The sequence below is a fragment of the Uranotaenia lowii genome, chromosome 1 (genome assembly GCF_029784155.1).
Source record: "Uranotaenia lowii strain MFRU-FL chromosome 1, ASM2978415v1, whole genome shotgun sequence".
Taxonomy (NCBI): domain Eukaryota; kingdom Metazoa; phylum Arthropoda; class Insecta; order Diptera; family Culicidae; genus Uranotaenia; species Uranotaenia lowii.
The window spans coordinates 181,231,285-181,253,158 of NC_073691.1; the positions used below are offsets into that span (position 1 = coordinate 181,231,285).

At 40.0% G+C, this 21,874-nt stretch overlaps 1 protein-coding gene across 1 annotated transcript in view; it reads left to right on the forward strand.

Annotated features, from left to right (window-relative positions):
• Positions 1-21,874, forward strand: part of LOC129739106 (protein roadkill) — a 221,105-nt gene that overhangs the window by 50,889 nt on the left and 148,342 nt on the right. The window contains exon 2 of the mRNA XM_055730532.1: positions 11,734-11,769. The gene's annotated coding sequence lies outside the window, so the exon portion shown is untranslated. The remainder of the gene's footprint in view (positions 1-11,733; positions 11,770-21,874) is intronic.

Sequence of the window (21,874 nt, forward strand, 5' to 3'; positions counted from 1 at the left end):
TGAGGTTTTGACTCCGCTTGGTTTGGCTCGAGGCCCTCTCCTCTTTGCCTGTCCGTCCTGGACACGTGCCTGTCACAGCACACGTCGAGGAAACTATTCTGATGATTCCTGGCAAAGACGTCAACTTACACCGACTCGAGTGACTCACCCGCCGACGACATGAAGTCACTCTATCCGGGAGTATTCCGAGGATTGAATACTTTTCTCCCTACGCGTTCGACTACGGAGAATGTAAAGTCTTATCCCCGCAGCTTCCGTCGTAGGGAGCGCGTTCTTCTCGGATACTCCGCGGCGGTGGAGCGTTCACAGCGTACCTAGCAGCTCGGCGTTCGCAGAAGGTGAAGTCTTAACTTTGTATGCTTTACTGCTAGGACACACTCTACTCAGATGCTCTCTAGCAAAGGAATCACCCTACACCGATCACGGACTGGTGCTGGTTTCAACTCCTCTGTAGAACAGTCATGATCCGGGTGAACCCATCGCTGACCACGCGCCAATTATTACTGCATGAAGTATCCTTGACCAGCCAAGATACGCGTCATGCAGAAATCCACCTCTCCATGTTTCACCGAGCGCGTTCCGTTCTGGCATGTGCCTGTGCAGAAGATATCAGAAGACCGAGATGGGCATGACCCCCGCCACAACATCAGCAGCTACTGTTCGGTATGCGCTGATAACCCGTAGGTTCATCAACCGCAGCACAAGGTAACGCTCGCCTGGACCCTTCTTCTGCTGCAGCAGATCGCTAAGTTGTTCGCCATGGCCCGCGAAAGGGCTACAGTCGTCATTGCCGCTCTTTTGTAGGCGTTTTCGACGTTGGCGTCGTGAAACTCAGCCGATCGTCGATCGTCAACCCCAAGTACATGCTTGATCGTCCCGGTTTGTGCTGATATCAGGTTTGTGATCAGCAGCTTCTCGGATCTCCTCTATTGATGGGCCCGATGCCAGGAAAACCACGTCGTCGTAGCTCAGCAGTTCGTCGTAGACGATGTTCCACAATACCAGGCCAAGTATCGATCCTTGTGGAACCCCTGCCGATACACTCACTGTTTCTAATCCCTCGCTGGTCATATACTGTAGTTGTCGGTTACGGAAGTAACACTTCTACATATGCCGCAATCCTCATACGAATGAGCGACGACGCAGACGCAGCCCAACTGACGCTATTGAAGGCGTTCCTTATGTCCATAGGCTTACAGAAATTCATCTTAAGTATAACGTGAGAATCCCTCCGCTGAGCTCATAATCGGTGTCTCCGGGTGAAATGTAAGGCGAAAGGGGTATACGTGAGTACACCCAAACCAATCTAGAAGTTGATGTTTTATCACGACGTCGAAAGTGCCAGCAGACCAAATTGTATAACGATTGCCACAAGAGTTTCCTCTGGTATCGATTAAGGGCACAAAGGGGCAATATCGGATCATTTTCTCAAACATAATAATTATGATTCCGTCAACTAAACAAATTCTGTCGAAACTTACGGTTTCGGATATGCCCGGAACATTCCTCGACTCCAGCAGAGGACATCTCCTGCTCCACCAGAACCAACACATTGTTTTGGTTCTTCGTTTGTTTTGGTCAATTCGTCTATTGAGAACAATAGCAATTGATCATCGATGATTGCGGATGACAGGTGATGATAATAAACGTGTTACAAATGTTTACATCAAAACACGCTTAACTGAAACAACTCAAACTAGGTTTGTGGTAACTCAGCAGTGTTGTCAGTAATTCTGAGTGGTTAGCTCAGAATATCACACGATAATCAATAATGAGAATATCACTTCAATCTGAGAATGATAAATATCTATCGCTAATGTGATAGATTGTGGTTTACGGACTAGACTGACGAAAACTAAATAAAGTTATTGTTCAAGCCAATTTTACATCAGCTTGAAGAATATTATTGATCCAGAATATTCCTGTACAAATTGTTCCACATTAATCCAGATTTTCCTTCCACGTGCTTTAGAATGTTCTGGAATTCTACAAATCAGAAGGTTCGAGATCAAACTGTATTATTCGGATCTTAGCGTCCCGATCATTCCAGAACATTCGAAGCGCTTATATAAAGAGCCTCACGTGGCGAGGCGAGTTAGTTAAGTTTAAGATTCCGTGCGCGTTGTCAAAATCCGAAATTAAGAACATTTCCGCCTAGTTAAGAGTTGTGATAACCTCAATTGAACAATCAAATTAAGTGTAAATACCTACCAAATTGTATGTTACGAATAAATAGTGAACACCTTTAAGTTAGAAACCAGTGCGTTTCCTTTCTCCAGAAAAATACAGTCCACTTCGCCTAAGCATTGGTCCTAATCGAACCGGATATCAGTGACATTAAGTGCAAATCCAAATTTGAAATCGGTGTAATGAAGCTAAAGACTTAAGTGAAGTGAAAAGTAACGCTTAAAGCAACCAATCCTCTGTGAATTGAAGTCAAAAATTGACACTGCCAGTTCCAAGACGATCATAGATACAAACTTGTGCATCTAATTCACCCCTGATACCAATGACGAGTTGCAGCACCAGCAGTACCCTAAAGTTAAAAATCTTCAAGGAAAAACGCTTTCAGTTGTCACAAAAGTTGTCAGAGAATTTGGCAGTAATGGACCAGCCAAACCTACTTATATCACAACTTGACAATTCAACACTAAATCTCACCAACCAACATCCATCAAGATGGAAGTCTATGAGACAAGCTTTGAGAAGTCTCCAAAATCAAGTGTTTTCCACGACAAGGCTATTTCCAATTTACCTGACCAGAGTTCAAGACTCTAACATCCTGAGGTCGTTCACCATTGCGAAGGAGCTACTATGACTGTTTGCTACGAAGACACCAAGCTATCAATATTGTTCGGACAACTTCTGTCAAAAGTTCAAGACGTCTTCCAACCTTGCTGCATGCTGTGGAGTAAACCAAACCTGCCAAAATCAAAACTGCAATTACATGACAATTTCTACATTGAACAAGCCGATCGTTATGTTTAGAAATCCAAGAGCTACTTAACCATGTATCACTGTTGTAGTCAATACACTCTACATCGAACAACAGAACGACTTCAACCCTGAGCTCAACGCAGAACAGCTGTTGAATGGCATTAAGTTTTCCAGCCTTCTAAACCACATTGAGTTTTTAAGGATTCTAGCCATTTTGCCTACTCCGAATACGTGCGTCAAATTTCGAGTCATGATGTTGCATATCTTCCGGGCGGGAGTATGTTCAAGCCAATTTTACATCAGCTTGAAGAATATTATTGATCCAGAATATTCCTGTACAAATTGTTCCACATTAATCCAGATTTTCCTTCCACGTGCTTTAGAATGTTCTGGAATTCTACAAATCAGAAGGTTCGAGATCAAACTGTATTATTCGGATCTTAGCGTCCCGATCATTCCAGAACATTCGAAGCGCTTATATAAAGAGCCTCACGTGGCGAGGCGAGTTAGTTAAGTTTAAGATTCCGTGCGCGTTGTCAAAATCCGAAATTAAGAACATTTCCGCCTAGTTAAGAGTTGTGATAACCTCAATTGAACAATCAAATTAAGTGTAAATACCTACCAAATTGTATGTTACGAATAAATAGTGAACACCTTTAAGTTAGAAACCAGTGCGTTTCCTTTCTCCAGAAAAATACAGTCCACTTCGCCTAAGCAGTTATTTCTATTCCACCACTGAAACCTGCGTTGATTACTTATTTCAATAAATTCAAATCCATTATCACGGTTGGAAGTAGATTCGACTTCCCCGTTTCAGATTTCTGTTTCGAAACTGTCCAAATTTTTTGCATGACCTACACTACTGTGATCCGATCCGGAGCCGAGAGCATTCATGGTTGAGTAATTTGAATAATGATCTCTGTGGCCTACGCATCAGAAAAGTGGGGACCCCCAAATTTGTCAACGCCTCGCCGCACTAGGGCAAATTGGCTGGGTTTCGCGCTAAGGTAGCACGCCAGTTATGTCACCTGTAGCTCTGAGCAACATAAATTGTGGCCCCTTCTTCCATGTGGCTGGAAAAGGTGTGCTGAACGCTCTCGTTCGGTCAGACATGTCAGTTTTTATATCCATCTGGTGGTAGGTGGTAGTCACTCACTTTTTAGCACCACGCTCGACTGCCGCGTTTTTTTACTATTGAATTTTATGTGATGCGATCCTAGCTTTGTGGTAGTAGGTCAACGGTAACGCCAATTCTATACGATTACGAGTGTTCGACTCATGGTGGCCGAGGTCTGCGTCTTGATTTCGATCGATTTCGCGAGTATCTTGTTGAGTGGGCTTCTTTTCCATCGTCAACGTCTATTAAATGACCGAGAGCTAAAACATCCGCAACTTGTCTGCCGGTACCAGATCCCATCGGATAGCAAACACGAAAATTATAACCGTTATGAATAATTTCCAGAATCTGTTGATATCTGCCACCTTCCCCAATCCGTTCGCTGTTGTCCGCTTCGAAGAACAGTTAATCTGGGCTGATCCCAATTTGGATCAATGTTCTCGATTCGTAGAAGCTTCTGGCTGAAAGCTGGTCTCGTAACGATATATCTTTGGCATTTTCCTTAGTTAATCGTTTTCTCCGAATGTGTGCCCGAGGTAGGCTCTTCCACTTTTTGACAGATGAAATCGGATGATTGTGTTGAAAAACAAAAACGAGAAATGCAGATTGATTGATGGGTTCAAGCTCCAGTTTTCAAGATGGAAAAAGAATAACCCAGTGTATGGATGAATTTTGGGAAGATTGATCGTTAGTTTTTGCTAATTTATTGGAATGGAGCCGAAATGCTTAAATATTTGGTATTGAATAGTCATTTAATGATATACATAATATGCAACTTACCCCTACTTAGTATTGATGCTCTGGATCCTTGTATAGGATTGGAATAAAAACCTAGGGAAAAAAGGTCTTGAAACTGCTCTTAACTGGCTCACGCAACCTTTTCTAAATTTTCATTGGTTTTATTTACTAACCTAACAAGTGAACTTTAGGTTATTCTCGAGGTTTGGAGGTATTTTGAGACGTTTAAGAATGTTTGACAGTAGTCACTTTTGTACAAAATGAGCGATTTTCTCAGGTTCAATAGCGTATTTGAAAGAGTTACCACGTGGCTGTCTCAATTACTCCATGAAAAGTTGTAGTTCATATTCATGTTTTGGATTTACAGGCCTTTTTTTTATAAAATTCTGATACTATTATTATTTGTTGTATTTATAGTTTGAAGTAAAAACCGTTTCTGAAATTCCGTTGCAGGTTATGCGCACAACTTTTGAACTATCTGTAGTATTCAACCAAATTTTGGCTGCGTACTGTTGTTCACATCCAAGTGAAGTGAGCGTTGTCATTTTTTTGTCGTTTTTCGCGAAGAAATCTGAAACTGCGTGGCCAAACTACCGAGCAAAAAACAAACGAATTGTGCCCAAATGGGACACTTTGAGTGGTCTTTCAATCAGAAAACTTGCTAAGGAAGAAGGTGTTAGTGTCGGCCAGCAGATCGTGGCCTAGAGGATAGCATACTTGTCTTCTAAGCCAACGTTCATGAGATCGAATCCCGATCGTGACATAACCTGGCACACATAGTATGATGAAGGTTGGTGGTTATAGCATTAGTGAAATGCTAGCCGTGTATACCTTGGAATTGTACGCCTCAATAATGCAGCACATGCATGTGGATGGATCTTTTCAAGGGAACTCAGATTGCACTTGGAGATCCTACCTTGATGATCTACCTAGATCAACTTAATGGTCGCAGTGGACTCTCTCCCCAACAGGAAAAAAGGTGTGAGTGTCGGAGCAGTTCAAACCTCGTTGATAAAGTATGGAGAACAGTGTACTTTCGCAGATTCCCTGAGACGCGGTAGGAAACCTGACTCTACTGACCCTACAATAGACAAGAAAATCAAGGATTACTACAAACGGCATTCTTCGATCTCAGTACGGGAAGTGGTTAAAAAACTAGGTAACTAACTAACGACTTACGTTACGCGTGCCGAAGAGACAATTGGACCTAAGACCCATCGAAAGCAGAAGCAGCCAAAACAGAGTACCCAACAGGCTAAATTCGTGAAACCGAGGGCTCGGATACTCTACGACAAACTTCCGACCTATATTAAACTCGACTATAAACCTCTGCCTGGACCACAATTTTATACCTCACCGAAGGGAAAGGATGCCCCAGCATTAGTGAAAGCCATTTACACTGAAAAAAATTGAAAGAAGATTATGGTGTGGCAAGCCATGTCCATTCATACCCACAGATACAGTGAATGGCAAAATTTACGTGCAAGAATGTTTACAAAAAAGGTTGCTACCCTACAATCTTTCGGCTTGATCTCGATTCGTCGATGCGATTTTTTTTGGGCTTTGACGAAGGCAAATCTGAGGAAATACATGAAACCAACGAACAGTGTTGAAAAATTCAAGAAAGATTGGCCTTAAGTGGTAAAAATGGTCGGAGAAAGCACTGTGCAGAAACTGATGAGTAGTTTAAGGAGAAAGGTAAGAGAACTCGCCTTCCCTACAAAAACTTATGCTAGACGAGTTTTAAATTGAAAGAAAACACTATTTTGAAGTACATATATGTTATTAAAAAAATCATTGTTTCTTTTATTTAAGAAAGAAAGTGTATTTATAATTTTTGGAACAGTCTATTCAATCCGCTTGCTCGATCACTTTCCATTCACTTGACGCTCACTTGAGAAAATTTTCACTTAACGGTCACTTGAAATTCACATGAAATTACGTATGGGCAAAATTCACTCCAGAGGTTACTTATATTTTAATTTGAAATTATGTTCAGTGTAGTGTTCACTGGAATTGTTGTTTATTGTTTATTGTTTACAAAAAAGACCATCTGACGTTAGCGTCTTAATGGTTTACTTAAATCTAGGTCTATCTAAACTTACATTTTGAGATTTCTAGCTTCTTAACTGGTCACTTATGTTAGATTCGATCAAGCGTTTAAATGTTGCAGTTGAGACATTAAAGTCAAAGAGAGGCGTAAGAAGCTAATTTTTGCGGAACGTAAGGGGTCGTTGCTGCCATAGCGTGTATTTCTCGATTCTAGTGAAAGCCAGTCACGGTTTCGCAGAGCTCTTTCTGGGGCATAAATGTTACAGCGGGAGAGTATCCAAGAACAGTCGATTTCGTTTCTGAGAATTTTCGCTATAAATAGTGATTGACCGATGGAATCGCGATCCGACAGCGTGTGAAGGCCAAGCAAAGCGCAACGTTGTGCATAAGGTGGCAGGTTTCGAGGATTATCCCACGGTAGATCACGCAGAGCATAACGAACGAATTTCCGTTGAACCGCTTCAAAACGCGCTACCCATGTAGCTTCAAATGGCCACCACACAAGATTTGCAGATTCTAGTATTGAACGGACCAGGCAACAATACAGAGCTCGTAGGCAAATAGGATCTGTAAATTCTTTACTCAGACGTATGACAAATCCCAGCATTCGGTTAGCCTTTTCAAGTGTAGCACAGTAGTGACGCTTAAATGTCATATGACTATCCAAAACAACGCCAAGGTCCTTAATTTGATCAACACGATGTAGGAATTCGCCCTGGATATTGTAGTTGTACAAAAATGGAAGTTTCTTGCGCCCAAATGTTATGATACAGCACTTAGAGACGCTTAAGGCCAGTAAGTTAACAACACACCAATTTACAACCATATCGAGGAATTGCTGTAATATCTGACAATCTGCCAAGCTGTTAATGACCAAAAAAATTTCAAATCGTCCGCGTACATGAGTACTCCGCATCCAACAAGCAGCATGTTAATATCATTACAGAACAGGGTGAACAATAAAGGGCCCAAATTACTTCCTTGTGGTACCCCTGAAGTCGGAATGAAATCGGGAGATTCAGAAGATCCGATTTTTACAGCGAGACGACGATTAGTTAAGTAGCTTCTGATCCAGGCGCATAATCTCTCAGATAATCCCAGGCGTTTTAATTTTGAAAGTAAAATCAAGTGATTAACTGAATCAAATGCCGCAGTGATGTCCGTATAAATTGCGTCGACTTGTTTGCCACAATCCATATTGGATATGCAGAATGATGTAAATACTGCCAGGTTTGATGTAACCGAGCGTTTCGGGAAAAAACCGTGTTGATTGTCCGAAATCCAGTTCCGGCAAGCTGAAAACATTACATCGTTGACAATTCTCTCTAAGACCTTCGAGCAGGCAGCTAGCGATGTGACACCTCGATAATTGCGCACCTCTTGCTTATCACCTTTCTTAAAGATTGGGCTCATGAAGGATCTTTTCCAGGAGGCAGGAAACTGCTGTTGTTGTAAGGACTTATTGAAAATACAAGTAAGGGGCTTTACAAGTAAAGTGCAACACTTTTTTAACACACACGCAGGAATTCCATCCTGTCCAGCTGATGTAGAATATTTCAAATTTTTTATAGCATCGAAAACCATTTCCTCGGTAACAACAAACACGTCGAGATTTAAAACATCGGTGGGCAATCGTGTGACAGCTGCGCTAATTTGATCTCCAGTTGGCGATTGATTTGAAAATACACTGGAAAAATGCTTTGCAAAAAGAGCACATTTGTCAGCAGGTGATTTAGCAACTCTGTCATCTAAGCGTACCTCCGCAGGTAGACCGGATTCCATCCGTTTGTTGCCAGTTGAAAAGATTAGAAATCATAAGTGAAGTGTTGCCAATATGACGGATAGATAATCCAAGCATATATCAATCACTATTGTAACCGGGCATGACTTGATGAGAATAAAGATGATTTTATTATCAGATTTCGATACAAATAATATTCTTTACTTTGTAGGTATATTACAACCAATTTTGACGAATTGGTTTTGACAAGCTATTGATGGAAAATTCGCCTGAAGTTAGCTTAATATATTTTTAGTTTGTATTTTTTTTGTTTTTGTTTATTTTTGTATATGTGTGCGTGATCTCGTAGAAGTGATAACACCCAATTTTTTTTAATCAAAATCTCACCCCAAGGTGAGGGATTGATTAGCTTTAAAATCGACTCGCTAGAATCCTTATCTAATTACGGAATTCATTCGTTTGTTTTCCTTCTTTTCATCAACCTGGAGCATAAAGGCCACCGGTATCGATCTAGTTGGACAGTGTGAGATGCATTTCTTGACCTACTTACACCAGATCATTGATCTGCAATGCCAATACCACTGAAAGCGAGAAGACTCCTCGATCGTGATCCGACCGACTACTCAGGTTTCGTGTCTGTGTTCGGGGTTTTCCTTTCCCGAGAAAATTGCTAGCACAACCGATCGCGTAAGGTCCTCTTAAATAGCGCACAGATAGCATGTGCAATTTTTTGTTGTTGTTTCTGCTGCTGTTTGCTCTCTCGGGTCCGAAGGAGGGCACCAAAAGAAGATAACCTACCCCAGATCGGTGTTATTAGGTTTACACTCTACTTACAGCTGTCTGTGGTTATGAAAGGGCACCTGAATTGGGACAGGGCGATCAGGAAAGTGAACTTCGACCGAAGGGAGAAAACGAAATGAAACGAAGACAGGGCGAAAACAACCGAAACGATTCGCGGTGCCCTTTATCTGAAACCACGAAGCAACGAAAAAGATGCACGTTTTTCGTACAAAATTGGATAAAATGTCGGTTGGTTTGGCCACTGCTGCCTGCCGATGATCGATTCGTCCTTGTTCGGGCATTGAGCGGTTGGCTAAAGTGGTCTGGTCATTGATGGTTTTCGGAGAACTGAAGATGGCTTTCGGTTTTCTTCGTATTGAGTAACGTTTTGTTTTCTTGAGAAGTGAAAAAAAAGTAGAAAGGAAAATTATTCCAACCACTCATCGGTTGGTTTTCGCATGAAAAAAAATAATGACTTTATGAAATAGAAGTGGTTCAAACAATGCTATACAACTTTCAGAAGTGTTAATAAACTCCAAATTTTTCAATGAAATTAAGACATTTACAAGAATTTTGTAAAATGAACGGATTACCTGAAATAGGCGGTTGCTTACTGCCCAATCTCGTTTGATAGACAAACATAATTCAATCTTTTCCAGTTTTCGTTTCAGTGTTTCAATAGTCTTTTAGTCTGAATGCTGTAAACACTGACTGGGTTCAAATATCCTGGTAACGCTTTCAGAAAAAGCAGCGGCCCAGTTAACTAGGCAGACAGCCCTCGAATCAAAACCAGGTCAAAACATTATTCTCTCATCTCCGGTCCTTCAGCAGAGCAACAAACAACCCTGCCGGAAGATGTCATATTTGTTCGGCACTTCATGGCAGCGGCTTATTCCAGAATAATAATGGCCGAGTTTCAACCCCGCGTTGTCGTTGTAGTTGTCGCGCTGTTAAGGCATCGTTATCTCGGCTGGTGAAACGAGCCGAGGGTAGAAATGGGGCCAGAATATTATCCGCTTTTCCGGGTCAAGCATTTGTGCCAACACTTGCTACTGGGAAAACTGGTGCCGCGACATCATTCTGGCATCCTACTTCCGGGCGGAATCTGTGTCTCGATCTGATGTGGTTCCTTAAGGAATATAACAAGAATGTTTCAAACTGACAGAGAATTTTCGATCAAAACAAAATCTTTACCTACTGGATATTTTTTATTTTACTAAATTCGGTAAATATGAAAAAGTATATTTTGGATTCTCGTCAATTATTATTCCTACTTGTTAAACTGTCTTTTACGTTTTTATGACTTTTTCACTAACTTGAAAGCATGATTTAGTATAAAAATATGTGAAAAAACGCCACGAGTCTTACTCGTGTTAAGAAAAAAAGTTGTCTACAAAGGCCACGAGTGAGCATCGTTTTTAAAAATTTGCGTCATTTACAAACACAATAGTACGCTGACACTTTTTACCTAACCAATTATAGCGATATTTTGTATATTTAAAACTTCATTAAAACTTGTTTTTATATTGTACATGATGGATCATAAACGGATTACACGAGTCTGACTCGTGGTAAAGAATTTATGCCGAAATTGCCAAATTGTGTCGATTAACTTCAAATTCAATTCAATTCAATTCAAATTAACTTCAAGTTTGTGCCAACGAGTCTGACTCGTGGTAAAAAATCAAATGCTACTTGTGGAACTCTAGGTAATGTGTTCGGTGATGATCTCGAATAGTTTGAGCGATAAACGAAAGCCACAAGTTTGAATTTTTCAAAGCACCGTTAACACCAACGAATCTTGATCGTGGTAAACCATTTCTTAGTCTCGAGATTAAAATTTTGAAAGAATTGAACAATCATTAACAATTTGAACTTCAAACTAGTATAGACTTATCGCTGTTCTCTTGCAGTAATATAAATTTCTCATAATAAAGCAACATGAATTCTGAATTTACTCAGCATAGTCCCCAGTAAGTTACTTCTTATTTGTTGCTTAACGCTGTGTTCCACACGTGTGTCCTCCACAAGTGCGGGAGCCACGACGATAATGATGACTTTCGAAGTCCCCTTGACCCATTTTTCAACTAGAAGGACTCAGCCGCTCATCACCCGACATGGGAGGGTGGGATCGACTACTAGAAACATTTCTGATGGCCCATTTTCCGGTTGCTTTCCACTGCATGAGAAAGGGCGTCAGAGAGGATAAGAATTTTGCGAAAAAAACGGCTTTCCGAGCAAGCATGAATGTGTGTGTAGGTTGAAAAAATAATTTAGTTTTCCGGGGATATGTTATGGATTGTTGTTTGTTTCTGAAAAAAATACCCAGGCAAACTGATATAATCTTTTTTTTTTTTCTATTTTCCAGGAATTTTGAAACCATTCTGGGACGGTGCTGAAAAAGGTAGGTTTGATTGATATATTTTTCTTTTTAAAATAACATATGTATATTGAAAATCGATACAAATGATTGAAATTGGGAAATGGTTTTTGTGTGGAAAATTCTGCTAACATTGCTTTCGACCGGGCAATAGGAATGATGAAAAACCCATCCATAAATTAAATATACAAATTGTTATGGAGCATCCGCTCTCTCCCTAGCGAGGTGCTATTTTCCGCACGCGGTCACGCGGCTTTGTTTCACAAACGCTTGATTGTCCTGGGTGCTTCCGGTGAAATGTTGACACGCACCCGTCAAGCTGGAACGGAAAAGTTCTGCTGTATCTATGACATGTGAACTGTATCTGTATTCCAATTTTATTTATTTGTGCCACATTTCACGGCAATCGCAACTATTTTGAATAAGAAGAGTTGACCGAAGCCGAACTGAAATCAACTTTTGAGTAATCCATATTCGTTCTAAATTTGCGATTGCTTCAAAATGAAATTCTACTTTTTTCAAGCAGATATATGCTATCGTTTCATGTTGTTCAAACTCCCTACATACTGTCAGAAATGAAGGTAATTACTTTCTGTGAACAAAAATTCATCAAAATTTTTGCCTCACGTTGCTTTTAAGTCAACAGCTGGAAATGTCAAACAAAAATTAGGAGGCTCTTCCAGCCAACTGTACTACTGATATGGTTCATCAAAAATAAAATAGTAGATCGAACTGTCAAGTCATCATGGCCAAGTTTAGTGGTCTCAAGTGCTCAAGAACTGTATTATCATCCGCCATTCTGGAAAAACCTTCACCATCCTAATGCTGTCTATCAAACTGGCAACAGTGCCAATAGTGCACCGGCTGGGTCGAGCTCTATCCACTCGCTGTTTTATCCTTTCAATCTTTGTTGATACTTAGGTCGAATTCACAGTGCGCGCGAAGCGAAGTGCGAAGCGAATTTCTAATTCGCGCGAAAACCCGCTTCTCATTGAAACACGTTGAAAAAAAAACATCGACCGGCCACAGTGCAAGCGAATTCTTGTGCGAAGACCCGGCTCGATCGCGCGAATTCATCCTGTTCATCCGGACATACACTGAAAATATTCTCTCGGATATTTTGTATCGCAAATGATTATTCATCAAAAAATCTTTTTCAAAAGTATATTTATTTAATTATCATTGCCGTTTCTGCGTTGGTTATGAAAAATGCACGGTTTTTTAGCACGGATTTTCGAAAAAACGCGGTTTCAGTCTTTTTCATTTGAAACAAATTCTAACTGGCAATAAACGACCGGTGGCATGAAAGCCCCACAATATTTGTATAGGGTTAAGGGGCTGAACGGATAGAAGTTGGAATTCGTTGTCCGACGCCATCTTGGAATCCAATATGGCCCCTTCGACTCAACTTTAAAATGCTGGAAGTGACTGAAAAGCACATGAAACTCCCACAATATGGGTTTTAGATGAAAGTGCTCAATAAGTAGAAGCCGAATTTGGCTGTCCGATGCCATCTTGAATTCAAAGATGGCTATTTCCGCTTAATTCAAAATGCAGTAAATAACTGAAAATCGCGTGATCCATTCACAATATAAGAAATGAGTAAAAGTGATCAAAAAGTAGATGAAAAATGACTGACAAAGTTAAACAAAAAATTTTGAGAAGACTGCAAAAAATCACTGAAAGAAATAAACAAAAATATGACAAGTGTTATATAAATGAAGTAATATCGACAAAAAAATAACCAAACTGTGGAAAAATATGAATAACTATATTACTTAAATTTAAAATATGACAAAAATATGACAAACAAAATAGTGACAAATGACAACACTTTGAATAAAACACGACAAATGTGGTAAAAAAAAATGACAAATATTACAAAAATTAGACAAAAATATGAGGAAAAAATCACAAAAGTGGCAAAACTATGACAAATGAGAAAAAAAAATTTGACAAAATTATAACCAAAATTTGACAATAAAATGACCTGACAGAACTAATATAAGGACATATATTTGACAACAAATTTACAAAACTGACAAAATAATACTAAAAAATTTACAATAAAATCACAAAAATCTGACAAACATACACTGTATCAAAAAATTGTCCGTACAGCACGTACCTTGACATTCAAACAATCAAAAAGTGCACTTTTTCAGTCAATAAAAATACTACAATTACATCATTCGCTGCACAAACTAGTCCTTTTTGTAGATCAGTATTAAAAATGTTTATGAATTAAACCTTAAAAATAATCCAATTCATTTTGTATAGAAAGTCCCAAAAACGACGTCAAAAAATTGTCCGTACACTGAGGCCTTTGTCAAATATTAGTCAAGTAAACAGTTAGATGTCAGTCTGTCAAACGCAGAAACGTGAGTTGAATCTCAGCAAAGATAATTTCCAGTGGTCTGAGCGATAAATACGGTAAAATGAACTTTATTTAGCATAAATCCATAGATTTTCGTGTTTCCGGATGTCAATGGGTATTTTTTTTGTGAGAAGCAGACATTTTCCTGTTAATTAAATCACCAAAAATAAACAAGAAAATGTCTGCTCCACACAAAAAAATACCCGTTGACATCCGGAAACTGATTGCTGACCTGAAGAATGACGGTAAAAGCTTGTCCGAAATTGCAGGTATAGTAAAACGGCCAGGAACTTCGGTTCAGTATGTCCTTCAGAACTTTAAGAAGACTAACTCCCTGGAGACTACTCCAGGAAGAGGACGCAAACTGAGGCTTACGGATCGTCACCATCGCATCATTGTCAGGGAAATCGTCAGAATCCTAAAATCAGTGCCCCGAAACAAGCTGACAGCCTGAAGAATTTTGAAAACATACAGGTTAATCCTCAAACGGTACGGAACATACTTCATGAGAAAAAATACCGAGGTCGTGTTGCTCTTAAGAAGCCGTTTATATCTGCTAAAAATAAGAAAAAGCGGCTGGAATACGCTCAAAAGTATGTCCTGGAACCGGAAGAGTTCTGGCTGAACATCATATTCACTGACGAAAGAAATTTAATATTTTTGGGTCTGACGGACATGAAAGAGTATGGGGTAATCCAAATACTGAATTGGATCCGAAAAATTTGCGACCGACAGTTAAGCACGGAGGAGACCACGTAACAGTGTGGGATGCTTGCGGCGCAAATGGCTCCGGAAACTTGACATTGATTCACGGAGAAAAATAAATAGATGTATCAGTCATATTACGCGTCTACAGGAATATAAATATGATTGTTTGGTTCTGACCCGAAATTTACTAATTAACCAACCAAGCAACCGATGAGTCTCCAGGGAGTTAGTCTTCTTAAAGTTCTGAAGGACATACTGAACCGACGATCATGACCATTCTACTATTCTATGCGTAATTCGAAGACAAGTAAATAAATAAATTTCGAACAAGTTTTTACCGTCATTCTTCAGGTCAACAATCAGTTTCCGGATGTCTACGGATATTTTTTTTGTGAGGAGCAGACATTTTCCTTGATAATTTAAACCACAAATTGTTGAAATCTACTGATTTATGCTAAATAAAGTTCATTTTACCGAATTTATTGCTCAGACCACTGGAAATTGTCTTTGCTAAGATTCAACTCACGTTTCTGCGTTTGACAGACTGACATATAACTGTTTACTTGAATAATATTTGACAAAGGCCTCAGTGTACGGACAATTTTTTGACGGCGTTTTTGGGACTTTCTATACAAAATGAATTGGATTATTTTTAAGGTTTAATTCATAAACATTTTTAATACTGATCTATAAAAAGGACTAATTTCTGCAGCGAATGATGTAATTGTAGTATTTTTATTGACTGAAAAAGTGCATTTTTTGGTTGTTTGGATGTCAAGGTACGTGCTGTACGGACAATTTTTTGATACAGTGTATATACAACTATAAAAAAATTATTACATAAGTGGTAAAAATATGTCAAAAATTTGATATAAAAATGAAAAAATATAGGATAGAATATGACAAAGTTCTGAAAAAAATATGACAAAAAATTGACAAAATAATGACAAAAATCTGACAAAATTATGAAGAATGAGATAAAAATATAACAAAATACTTTCAAATATATGTAAGAAAAATGATAAAATGATGACAAATACGACCCTAAAATTACAAAATTTTAACAAAAAATGACAAATCCGAACATATAATGATGAATATGTTACAAATATTTGGCAAATATGTCGAACAAATGACAAAATCAAGACAAATCTATGTGCATGTGATATGTGTAACTCAGTTGGCAAGTTAGTTCCCTCCTAAGCCAATGTCCGTGAGTTCAAACACAAGAGTAATCAACTATAACTATAGTAACTATAAAAAAAATAAATAAAATCAAATGAACAAAAAATCTGACAGAACTATGACAAAAATACGACAAATGAAAACATGGCAAAATTATGATAAAAATTAAAGAAAATGACAGAAATCTTACATTACTTTAACTATCTTTGCCAATTTTTTTTATCATAGTTTTGTTACATTTTTATCATATTTTTTTCATAGCTTTGTTACATATATTTTTATCTTATTTGAAAGATTTTTGTCACCTTTGACATATTTCCATCAAATTTTTGTCAGTGTTTCGTAATTTTTGTTGTTATAATATTGTAATTTTTATCACCTTTGCCATATTTTTTATCAAAGTTTTTTCAGCGTTTTGTAATTTTTGTTATTATAATATTGTAATTTTTTTCCATAATTTTGTTATGTTTAGTCATAGTTTTGGTAGATTTTTTTTGCGATTTTCAGTCAATTAAAATATTTTAAAGTTGAGCGGAAGCCGCCGTATTGAATTTTAAGATGGCGTTTCATAGCGTCAGACTGCAAAATTCGACTTTTACTAATTGATTCCTTTCACCTAATACCCAAATTATGGGTGTTGAAGGCGATTTTCAGTCATTTAAAGCATTTTGATGTTAGGCTGAAGCCGCCATCTTGGATTTGGGCGTCATAAATTTATTCTCCGACGTCCTCATAAAGTTCAGGAACCTAGTATTCTTGTCCTTAAGATTCCTTTTCATAATCCCTGCGGTCCTAGAACGCGCAAGGTTTTTTCCGAGGTGTTCCGGAATTAACGTGGTTTTCAGAACTTACGCGGATTAGTTTTTTTGCGCGGTACATCTCGATCACAGTTTTGATTCTGCAAATTATGGGCAAAAATTTTTTAACGCGTAATTAATTTTTGCAAAACACCGAAAGTTTTTTTTCAGTGTTGAACCGCATCGCAATTCGCGTGCACTGTGGCCGGCCTTCAGAAACGAACTTGCGAAATTCATCCGGTGAATGAATATTTCGCTTCGCAGTTCGCATCGCGCTCACTGTGTTTGTACCCTTACGGTTTCAGATTCATTGGAAGAACCGTTTTTCCGAATCGGGCCAATCCATTAGCGGAACATCTTATTCCATCGCGACGAAACCAAACCACATTGTTTTGGTTCCTCTTGCTATGCCCAATTCGCAATTGATGATTGCAGAGAACAATAGGATGGTGATGATGATGACAGTACAAATGTTTACATTATCAAACGGTTAAGCGAGACTACTCAAACTAGGTTCTTGGCAACACAACAATGTTGCCATATATTCTGGGTAAAAGTATCATTTTACTCATTGAAAAATAAATACTTTCTCGGTTAGGGAATATGGGAAGTGGTCGTCGACAAAACGCAATTGCTAGTGTAATAGATTTTATTATAACGACTAGCCGAAGAAAGAAAATAAACGATAACTCTATTCCACCACTGAAACTTGCGTTTTCAACAGGTTATGGGCCCAGATACAACACAAGAGCGAGGTGTTTGAGTGCTTCAAGCAGTACGAGGTCGTTAGTAACGAATTTCAAAGGCATTGTTCTCAGAAAGGAGTTCAGATGATATTCACGGTCCCGTAAATTCCGCAGCAGAACGGCGCCAGCGAGTGAGCCAATCGTACACTGATGGAGAAGGCCAGAGCGATGATCCATGGTAGTCCATGAGTTGTCGAAGATGATGTGGGGCGAAGCTGTTTTGTGCGCTGCATACCTCACAAACAGATCACCAACAAGAGGTCTTGTGGTCAACAAGACACCTTTCGAGATGTGGTTCGGTCGGAGGCCAGCCATCGCACAGATCCCCAAATCGAAACGTCTGGTATTCGTGGGTTACGCAAATCACGGATACCGTCTTTGAAATGGTTTGAGCAGATCCATCGAGATTCGCAAAGTGGTTTTCGATGAAACCAGCGTTTTGGAGGAAGTGCGAGGCTATGCTACACCTAAGATGGTCATCGAGAAGTTTGTTAAGAGGCCACCAGAACCTGAACTCACATTTGAGCGATTAGCCAATGTGTCAGAGCAATAAACCACTTTGGATGATGAACAAGAGAAACTACTCAGCGCTTCGTGGCTATCGTAGCTGTTGTTGATGATGAGGAGCTACCACAGAACATCATTGAGGGACGACTGGGGTTTCTGGAAAAGCGACGACGAGGAAATGACAGCCCTAAAGGAGAAAAAGACTTGGGAAGCGGTTAGCATGCCCCCGGGTCACAGTAAACCTATCTTGTCGAAGTGGGTTTTCACCGTGAAGAACGATGCTGTGCCTTGGAAAGGCTTTCGGTGAATGTTAGATTGGCCGTCTGCTGATGTTTCGTTGACCACGCATCAATATTTATATTACCAACTACCTTGAAAATATAAACAGACGCCGGCTTCCTGTCATCAAATCATTAGCGAAACATCCTAGTAGATCCTTGGATGATTTCGGATTTGCAGATCTGGTGGTCCGAATTGCAAATTCAGATTTAAAAACTAGTGAATCTATGGGGCTGATGTCGAACATGTCAATACGTCGAAGAATTTTCTCGGTGGAATTTCCGTACACTGCTTCACAATCTCGTTAATTCGATGGTTCCGGGATCTGTTTGGCTTAGACATACAAGCTTTTCTGTGAGCTCAGATGTCCATGTTGCCTTTCGGATTACTCACAAAGATCTCTTACTTTAAGTGAACATTTTGGAGGCCGTTTTAACGTTGATCTAGCGAACAGTCCAAACATATTGTGCGAACACTCCCTATTTAAACAGATCATCGTCAAAGACCTGGTTACGGTCTTTGTAAACCATTTTACACTTTCGATGAGTCGAATTACTATCGTTGGAAGAGTGCTCTCTTGTCACTAACAGGGCTACTGTCTGTAGCATTAAACTATGGCGCTTATCTTCAACGCGTCCTACGTCTGATCAGCGGCCTTCGAAATCAAATTCGAAAAAATTTTCAACGAGATATTCTTCTTCATTTTGCATGAATTACCCAAACATCTCTGAACTTCTCACTGATAGTTTGGATTCCTTTGATAACTCCTATGGCTTGCTGGTTTCGGGATCGTGGAGTAGATAACATCATCTACGGGATCTCTCGTCAGTACCTGTGGCCTTGTTGTGTTGAAGCTCACGGTTTATTCAGTTCGTACATTGATGGCCCCTGAACTCATCAAATTGGATCCGGACAAATTGGCCGTTAGCCTACACCCGTTAATGGTCCGGATTCCGGACACATAATAGCTACCGCATGAGTGCAAAGAGGAAGTGAATAAGAATATGTGCCATCAACAAAAAGGTCGACAAACTGGATTGTGAGAAGCACCTAGCGATCACAGTCACCAATGGCCCCTACAAACTGCTGTCCCTAATCCTAATCCGCCGCCTAATACTACAAGCAAACAGGCTCGTGAGAAGTCATCAGGCCGGCTTCATGGAGAGACGGTCTATGACGGATCAGATGTTCCACACTACGACAAATCCTCCAAAAATGCCGTGAACACCAAATACCTACGCCCAACCGTTCATCGACTTGAAAGTCGAATACGACACGATCGACCTTGACGAGATATGGATAATCATAGACGGCAACGGTTTCTCCGGGAAGGTTAACCTTGTACATGACGCTCATGAGACCAGTTGTTCTCTACGGACACGAGATGAATAGATGAGGATATTGCAAGACCTGCATACACTTGAAGTATTCGAGCGACGAGTGTTAAGAACCATCTTCGGCGGCGTGAGAGAAAACGGAGACCAAGTGGAGCGTAACCTGATGAATGTGGGATGCCCGAGAGATTGTTGATAGTATTATCGCGAAACTGAATACTATAAATAACTTTCGTATTCCATTAAAACTCAGGTGTTTGTTGGATGTTTCCCAAGATCCGAATAGAGAAAGCTACTCATCTATCGACAAGGTCCCACAAGATGTCAACGCAGTGTTCAACTAGAGGTTTTCATTGCTTGGATCGCTGAGAGGGTTACTCTCTTAGCGTGGAACAACGCTGATTCTGTGGTTAGCAAGTTAGTAGACTTTCAGATTCTGCAGATATATATCCAAAAAAGATAGGGAAATGAGATGTTATTTTGTAGAATCAGAACATTTTACTCACAGAGCTCCCGTATTAACCATTTGGATAACACACTATGGTTTTTTTTTTCTGCACGTATACTCAAACGAGCGAAGTATCCAATCATATTTTTAAGTATTCGATTCGAAACCACTCGAGAGCATCCAACGAAGAGACCTAAATCCAATATAGTAAATTTCGCCGAATCCATCCGAACTTGCAGAAGAATGACAACGAACGAGGAAATCGGATGATGGTGGGCAGAAACGGATCAACTTATTGCAGCACACAGCAAACAAGAATAGGGTCAATTCGGTTCATGGCCTAGATTTAAACGTTAAACGGTCATCGAGCTCCCTTGGCGGCAAATCCGAACGGAGTGGGATCGGTCCACAGAAAAAAAAATCGGGATAGAGCGGAGCAAAAAAAAATAAATAAACCACTGAACCGAGGAGAGAGAGCGGCCGTAGTATACACACCCAAATTGAATACGGGACTCGCTGCCGTTCGATAAAAACGGCCACACGCGCACCCTGTCTCGATTTTGGTTTTTATTTCTCGCTTCGGTTACCCTCCATTGCCCACTTTTTGATCTTGGAGCGGTCACTCATCGTAGGTCCATCGGACTTTTTTTTTCGTACTCACTCTCTCTCTACGCTCGTTAAGACGTGCGGTGAGGAAATTCGTAGCAAGCTAAATTATGCATGATCTAATTTTCCCGATAACCTTGAGATGGTTCGGTTACGATTGGAAAACACGCGTTTTACTCATTCATATTTTGGCAACGACTTGACTCCCTCGGCTAGTATTTTGGCTGCTGGCAGCAGGCTGATGATTTAGCCGTCAATTGAATGTCGCGGAAGTTTCTTGAGCCAAATGACGTGCTGCAACCGGAAGGAGTAGCGAAAGCGAAGAATAAGAGCTTCATCCGGATGTCACAATTGTCCATACTGTGGTGAGAATTTTGGTTGAGATTCCGGTTATCCACGAGATACTACTGAGAAGAAAAGGCCCCGATAACTAACCAGCCGGTTAACGACAATGACGCAGACGCTAAGCTTCACAGTTTTAAACGAAAAGAGAAATTTCAGCGTCATTGGATCGGGGGCGTGTTGGCGAAACCGAACTAGTAAAATTGTGAAAGGTCTAACAAGTTCCAATCATACTCCCGACAAAATAAATGATAAAGTGAGTACATACATACTGGACAACACCCAAAATTCAACCTTTACTCCAATCATGTTTTCTCGATATTTTACCTTGATGGGCATAACATGTGAACGGGAGCGGCGATGATACGATTAGTGACAACCGGTATTAAGCTCCCACCGCAACCGCATTGAGCTTAACTGAAGGAAACAAAATAAAAACGTTTGCACGCCCCTCCCTATCCCATCACAGGCCAGAAAACGCATTTTAAAGTTGTCATACCAAATTGAGGTTCAACCAGGGTGGCCACTCATTCGGGAAAGTCGGGAAATGCGAGAAAAAATCGGGATTCACAATCCATCGGAAATTTCGGGAAAAAGTCGGGAATTCCTCCAAGAAATCGGTAATTTTTGGTTCAGCTGCTCTGCTCAGCTTTCAGTCCTTAGGAATGTTCCAGAATAACTGAAAAATGGTGAATTCTTAACTCATCCCATGTTCTATGCAATAGAACCCGAAACTTCGCCCAACACTAAAATGATGAAATTGTAGAGTTCATTCCAGTATTTACCAAAAAATAGTTGGT